Genomic DNA, 8614 nt, shown 5'->3' with positions numbered 1-8614 from the left:
TCTATTTCATGTCTAAGCTTTGCAATTTCTTGTGCAATATGTGTAGACTTTGATTACTTCAGTGGTTAAAACGTGCCTTCAATGGAACGTCTATTGTCATCAATACCATTAATAGAATTGCAAAAATGTAGAGGGGAGTTGAACCCAGCTTTGAACGAAGGAAAAAACGAATATTCTTTCACAAAAGCGAAAGGTATTTTATGAGAAAAACATAACGACAAAGCTGATTCAGACTTCATTACTTGTTCTTAAAGGGTACAATACAACGTACAAGTAAAAAAAGAAAATACAATGTAGTGAGTTACGGAATTAATACAATTTTCAAAAAGATTTTTAAAAGCTGTGAATTTCTATTGGTTTTTTATTCGCTTACTAATAAAGTGCACGTATGACATTCATAGACGGTTTGACATAAAATAATAGAGATATAAACTTTATTAAATATATATCTAGCTGAATTATTGAGGGGGATAGTTCCTACACTAACGCCATCTGTTTTGTGAATTTATTACTAATAATAACTCGCACTGTGCTAGACTTTTCCGTCAGTCATTTTGTTATCATTATTTTATTATGATAGTGATTATGATGATAATTATTATTATTATAGCCATCATCTTTATCATCATCATTATCATCACCATCATCATCATCGTCATCATCATTATCATCATTACCATCATCATCGTCATCATCATCATCATCATCATCATCATCATCGTCATCGTCAGCATCATCATCATCATCACCATCATCATCGTCGTCTTCATCATCATCATCGTTATCATTATTATCATCATCATCATCATCATCATCGTTATCATTATTATCATCATCATCATCATCATCATCGTTATCATTATAATCATCATCATCATCATCATCGTTATCATCATCATCACATCATCATCATTATTACAGTTATTACTATTGTTTTTTTATTGTTATTGTTTTTGTTATTACCAATATCATTATCATGATAATGATAATAATGATAATAATTATCATAATCATTATCTCTAGAAGCTGTACTAATAGTAATTGTCGCATCATCACTATCATTATTGTTATTAACATCTTCACTATAATTATCATCATTATTACTATAATTATTATTGTTATTATTATTACTTTTATTATTCTATTATCATCATTTATTGACATTATTACTTTTACTATTAATATTGGTATTATCCTTAATATTATCATTATTTTCATTATCCCCATTATTGGTATTACTATTATTATCAGTATTATTCACCACCACCATCATCATCATCATCACCATCATCATTATTACCATCATCATTATTACTATAAATATTATTGCAATTATCATTATTATCCTTGTTATTATTATCATTATCATTGTTATCGTTATTATTATTTGTGTATCTACAGAACATAACAGCATACAAATTCGATTATCAAGCTAGCGTCATTTTATCATTATTACTATTTACAAGATTTACAAAAACATGAAGAGGTTTCACTTCTGATAAAATACACGCGCCATATTTTGTTTCATACCAACGCCATCTATTGAATGAACAACATACTAGACGTTTCCGACACACATGAATATTACAGAACATTCCTCTCTTTGTTTTTTTTTACGGCATTTTGGTGACGAAATGCCGAGAAAAACCAAGTCAAAATACTGAAAATAAAAAGAATGGTGTTTGAATAACTGATAATATTCGAATACTTTGTCAAAACAATGTCAAATCAAATAGCAACACGCAATATTGCAAGTAATAGGAATTGCAATACACTCCTGTTCGCATTGCTTTCTTAAATTGCTTTCTTAGAACCAGACAAATATAGAAAATATATTCAGAGCTAAAGGAAGTAATAGAAATGTTGCAAACGGAGTGTAAATTATTTTTTTTTTGAATAAAGAAGATACATAAAAAAGAATCAGTAATTAAATTAAATAATCAGTTTGCTCACGGATTCACTTATACTTATACAAATACTTAATGACTTATACGTATACTTAATTACTTATACGTACACTTAATGACTTATACTTACACTTAATCACAGAATCACTTTCCGTTGATTTCTTCATTTACTTATAAATGTATTTTATGAAGTATTCAGCACAAATCCCATAGCACATTTACCCAGCTCAGTGGAGGGGAGGGGGAGGGGGAGGGGGAGGGGGGTGGCGGTTTTCCCTGTACCGTTCGACGAAGGATTTTTTTTTTTTTTTTTTTATTCATGTATTCCTTTTGGTTTGTTTGTTTACCTATTCTAATTTCTTACTCTGTTATGAATATCATTATCATTTTTTTTAACTGTGGGTATTTGGGTATTGAGGGGAGGGGGGCTCGTTTTCTTTTTTGGGGGGCGGGGCATAATTAAGAAAAAGAACGATTTTTTATTGTTATCATCATCACCATCATCCCATCATCATAATCATCACCACCACCATCATCATTACCATCATCATATCACCATCATCATCATCATAATCATCATCACCATCATCACCACCACCACCACCACCATCATCATCATCATTATCATCATCACTTAAATCAACTAATTTTCCAAAATCATTACCAACATTTTCCTTTTTTTCCCTTCGATGTGTTTTATTCCCTCTGGCAATATTTTTTATTATCACAATAATTAATCGGTAAAATAATTTGTTGATTAAACTACTTATCAACAGGTTCTTTATTTAGTAATCTAGAGTTTTTATTTATTTATTTATATATTTATGTTTTATCTGCTTCTTTCTCTGTTTATGTTATTATCTCATTCCTTTATCTGTCTACCTGTCTATCTGTTTATATATCTGTCTATCAGTAAAGCTATCTATCTATATCGCTGTCTCTCTCTCTCTTTCTATTTGTCTATCGATAAAGCTTTCTATCTGTCTGTCTGTCTGTCTATCTATATTTGTTTCTATCCATCCATTTTTGAGAACTTCCAGGATAGTGCATCATGTTTATATATTTCTGTGTGTGTGTGTGTGTGTATATATACATACATATATATATATATATATATATATATATATATATATATATATATATATATATATACATATACATATATATATATATATATATATATATATATATATATATATATATATATATAGACACACAAATATACATATCTATGTATATATATATTCATATATAAGTATATATATACACATACATACATATATATATATATATATATATATATATATATATATATATATATATATATATATACATACACACACACACACACACACACACACACACACACACACACACACACACACACACACACACACACACACACACACACACACATATATATATATATATATATATATATATATATATATATATATATATATATATATATATATATATATATATATATGTATATATATATAGACACACACACACACACACACACAAAATATATATATATATATATATATATATATATATATATATATATATATATATATATATATATATATGTATATACACATATGTGTATGTATATATATCATATATATATATATATATATATATATATATATATATACATATATATATATATATATATATATATATATATATATATATATATATATATATATATATATGACAATATATATTGACAACATACACATCACATTCCACACACACACACACATTATCATATAAAGTATTGTTATATATATATATATATATATATATATATATATATATATATATATATATATGTATATATATATGCATATGTATACATACATATATGTGTGCGTATATGCGTGTGCGAGACCGACTATACGTGCATGTATGCCTGTCCGCATACCTACAGACACCCAAAGATTTCCAAAGAAAGTCCCGCAGGCATCTTAAGTCCCGAGACCAAATCCCATTCCGATCCCAGCGCTGAGAGGGACTCGATTCGCCTCCTCCTCACAAAAAAAAAAACGATAATGTAATCAGTATCTGGCACCTGCGACCGGCCGAGAGCAGGCATGGCCGTGGGATCATATCCGCTTCTGGGATGGATTGCGGGTAATGATGTAATGCTTGCTTTGGGTTTGGTGGTGGGTGGATGAGGTGGATTTGATAGGGAGTGGGGACTTTTTTTTTTTTTTTTTTTTTGACAATGAATGAGAGGAAGAAACTGAAAGAGAGAGAGAGAGAGAGTGAGTGAGAATGAGAGAGAAAGAGAGAAAGTGAGAGAGAGAGAGAGAGAGAGAGAGAGAGAGAGAGAGAGAGAGAGAGAGAGAGAGAAAGAAAGAGAGAGATAGATATATACATAGAGAGAGAAATAGATAGATATATATAGAGAGAAATAGATAGATACATAGATTGATATATAGATAAAGAGCTATAATCATGATCAAAATATTTACATTCTAAAACAAATTATGCAAAATCCTGGAAGTTCTCAAAATTGGATGAACAGATAGATAGAGAGTTAAACTGATCGATCGATAGATAAATATAATCATGAAAGGATACATGTTCGATATTTGCATTTTATAGTAAATGATACAAAATCCTGGAAGTTCTCAAAAGTGGATAGATAGATAGATGGAGTTAATATGAGTTAATGACAAATCTAACATTATACCGAATAATAGTGACAATAGAAATAGAAGCATAGATAAATGACTGAATACAATTTTTTTTTTATTTCTAAATTATAACTAAACATATGGAGAGGGGCAAAATACACCCAGTAGTGTGTATAGGGACAGAATAGCCTCACCCCCATGGGTCCCCCCCCTATGTACCTAACTTGCCATAACAGGAAGTAATCTGCACGATCAAAGTAATTACCGTAATCGATTATAGGAAATCAGTAACCTTGACTAATGATGGAGAACGCACACCTGAGCAAGTGCCCTCCCTTCTCTCCAAAACAACACAATAATGAGAATACGAGAAAGAGGAAGAAGAAGAAGAGGAAGAAGAAGAAGAAGAAGAGGAAGAAGAGGAACAACAAACAAACATGGATCCTGTTGCTGCAGGTCAAACTATCATCCTAAGAGCAGGTGTCACAGGTTCCACCACCCCAACCCCTCACCCAAAAACACCTTGGACACAGCAGCCCACCCCCATGGGTCCCCCTCCATGTACCCAACGTCATAACAGGAAGTGCCCTAATAACTTCCGAAGTAATTTTACTGTAATCGATTATGGGAAATCAGCAACTACACTACGATGCAGAACACGCACACCTGAAGGATGCCCCCTCCCTTTTCTCCAAAACAATAATAATAATAAGGAGAATACGAGAAAGAGAAAGAAGAAGAGAAAGGAATATTGAAGAAGTACAACAAACAAACATGCACCCAGCTGCCAACATTTTGGAGACCCACTCTCCTCTCTAGAGCAATAATGATAAGAGAGAGGAAGAAGACAAGAAGAAAAGGAAGGAAGATGGGAAGCACAGGAAGAAGTAGACAAACAACAAACATGCATTATCCCCATACCCCAAACACGCTATGGACAGAATAGCCTCACCTCCATAAGTACCGCCCTATGTACCTAACGTGTCATAACAGGAAGTGCCCTAATGACTTCCGAAGTAATTACTGTAATCAATTACTGAAAATATATAACCGTGACTACGAGGGAGAATACGCTCACCTGGAATTTGTCCTCTCCTCTCCAAAACAATAATAATAATATTGAGAATGAAAGGCAGAAGAAAAAGGAAATTTGTACCTGTTTACATAGGTCAAACTATCAACCTGAGAGCAAGGTCACTGGTTCCAATTCTCCCTCCTCCTGCAGGTCACAGGAAGAAGAAGATGAAGAAGAACAACAAACAAACACGGATCCTGTTGACACAGGTCAAACTATCATTCTGAGAGCAGGTGCCACAGGTTCCACCAACCCCACCACCACCCAAAAACACCACGGACAAAATTATTCACCCCCATGGTGCCCTCTACTCCCATAACGCAATGCATCTGACATAGGTCAAACTATCAATTCCAGGTGTCACAGGATCTCCACCACCACACACCCCTTCACCCAAACACACCCTGGACATATTGGCTCACCACTATAGCTACCCCTTAACGTGTCACGACAGGAAGCAGGCCTAATGACTTCCTGAAAGTAATCATCATAATGGATTACTGAAAATCAATAACCGTGACTAATGAGGGAGAATACGCACACCCGAAAAATGCCCTCTCCTCTCCAAAAACAATAATAATAATATTGAGAATGAAAAGGCTAAAGCATACTCCAACAAATATGCACCCTGCTGACATGGGCAACCATCAACCTGAGAGCAGGTGCCAGGTTCCATTAATTCACACCCTCCCTTTCCTGTAGGAAGAAGTAGAAAGAAGCAGACAAACAAACAAACAAGCACCAATCTGCAGGTGTTACAGGTGATTCACCCTTCCAGCTTCCCCACATACCCCCTCACCAAAAGCAATGATAATGGCTATACCTCATGTCTCAACATGTAAGAGGAAGAAGATGAATAGACAAACAAACAAACATGTACACAGCTGCTGACAGAGGTTAAGGTATTGATCCAATAATAGGTGTTACCTCCTACCCTCCTTCTCAGGTCGAAAGAGGGTCATTTCCGGCGTGAGTTAGGTCACATAGCTATTCATCGTGTTTAAGCTTGTAGCAAAACAAATCCGTGCAATAGACCGATGGACAAATTAGCCCTCACCCTCCGCAAGTACTAACTAAAAGAGCTAATGCACCCACCAGCATTGGGCCGCCATAGAAAATATCAAAGACATGCAATAATGAGCGTGAAATAATCAATAACCATACCTCACCCTGTTCCTCGCCCAAACACTGCGTGGCCACAGGTCATCAAAAGAGGGCAAAGAAATACTCTTAGCTGCTCTCCGGATGCGATAAGGGTTATGAATAATTGATCTTGAGGGGGAGGGGTTGTGCGAGGTAAATGATCATGGATATTGATCTGATAATTATATTTAGTTTATCAAACTGAAACACGTAAATTTAGCTTTTTAATTGCTAATGCACTCCCAATAATAATAATACAATGCGATGAAAAGGATGACAAAAATCTGTACTCACATACCTTTATTATCACCCTCAAATATACATCAGCACAAACAACTAGACATGCGTTAAATCATATCGGGCCATATGTCCATCCCCGCGTCAACTAAAAACTAACACCTCCCCACGTCATGACGATGATTACCGAGTTGCCACGAACGTCGCCTCTCCTGGGTGTGGGGTCGGGCGACATCGATGAGCGCGAGAGGGTGTATTCCGGTAACGAGTATGAAAGTAACCACTTCCCATGGCGACGGCGCTGCTATCTCGTCCCGAGGTGTAAACAAGAAAAAGAATGCTATTAACCAACACTGAGTTTTTAAGATGTTGATATTATACAAATATAAGGCATTTTACAAAATCCAATTTGACTCCATTTATGCATGCAAAATTCACTAACATACATGATAACTTTTATCACAAATGCGCAATATAACAAGGGAAGTCCTCACAAGAATAGAAATGACTTATCTTCGTGGGCGATTACTTTTCCTTGAGACCTCCACTCATCTAACAAGTTATAGCAGTCGTTCTTATATTGCCAATGATTCTTCAAGCAATAACTATACAATTCAATGGTGCGATCATAAAACTCTTGTTGCAGGCAATGTCTTTTATAATGGCTTTCAGCCTTCCACAAACGCACATCTCTAACAGGCGACAATGCAATATAAGAAAATTTGAATCGAGTTTTAACGACTCAGAATTTAATACGCAAATATAAATGTGGCAACCACCTTCTCGCATATTTGTACATGTCTATGTGTCACATTTGCGAGATAATTATCCCGCCACACAACCGATACGACATTTCAAACCTGCCCGTTCTCCTATATATACAAGCAAGCCGAAAATTTGTAAAAGGGCAATTATTTCATAAACTTGTTTGAGGGCATAAATTCAACCAAACTTTACTGATCTCCCGCAATCGTTTTTCTCACCTGCCCACAAATAGCAGTTAAAGATCGAACTGGCACCTCTCGTCGGCCTACTGTAATTAACTTTATCGGGAAACGCTCATCTAGACACCATTTTTAAAAAGTAATGCATAATTACCTTGATCAAAAATCCCTGTACAAAGAGAAAACAACTATTTTTACACCGACATTGAATAAAACTTACTGCTCGACCTCTTCAATATTCTCTGAGCAACTTAATATTCATACATGTCACATTACGAAACACTGATATGTCTAAACATCCTCGGCTAAGATATAATGGTTCACTAATTATTCACTAATTGTCATAACAATGAAAACTGTTGAAAGGTTCCTTAGAACAATTTATCTTTTAGAAAATGTATAAAAGAGGTTTTAAGCAATTGTAATACATTTTTTTACGTTAGCCATAGGCTCTGTATCTAAATGAAGACGTTTTAGGATAAACATAAAACACGTTTGCCCTTCCGTCATAGTTTTTATCATTTTACATGTATTACGCACATTTATGCACCATATTTTATAATGCATATTTTCATCGAAAGCTATCGTTAATTGTTTAGCGACGAAAACCGTTAAAGGCCCCTATAAACCGTTTTCACCATCAAAATAAAAGAGAGA

Source organism: Penaeus vannamei, chromosome 37 (genome assembly GCF_042767895.1).
Source record: "Penaeus vannamei isolate JL-2024 chromosome 37, ASM4276789v1, whole genome shotgun sequence".
In the NCBI taxonomy this organism is placed as follows: Eukaryota; Metazoa; Arthropoda; class Malacostraca; order Decapoda; family Penaeidae; genus Penaeus; species Penaeus vannamei.
The sequence above is the reverse complement of the archived record's forward strand: the minus strand, read 5'-3'. Positions refer to the sequence as shown.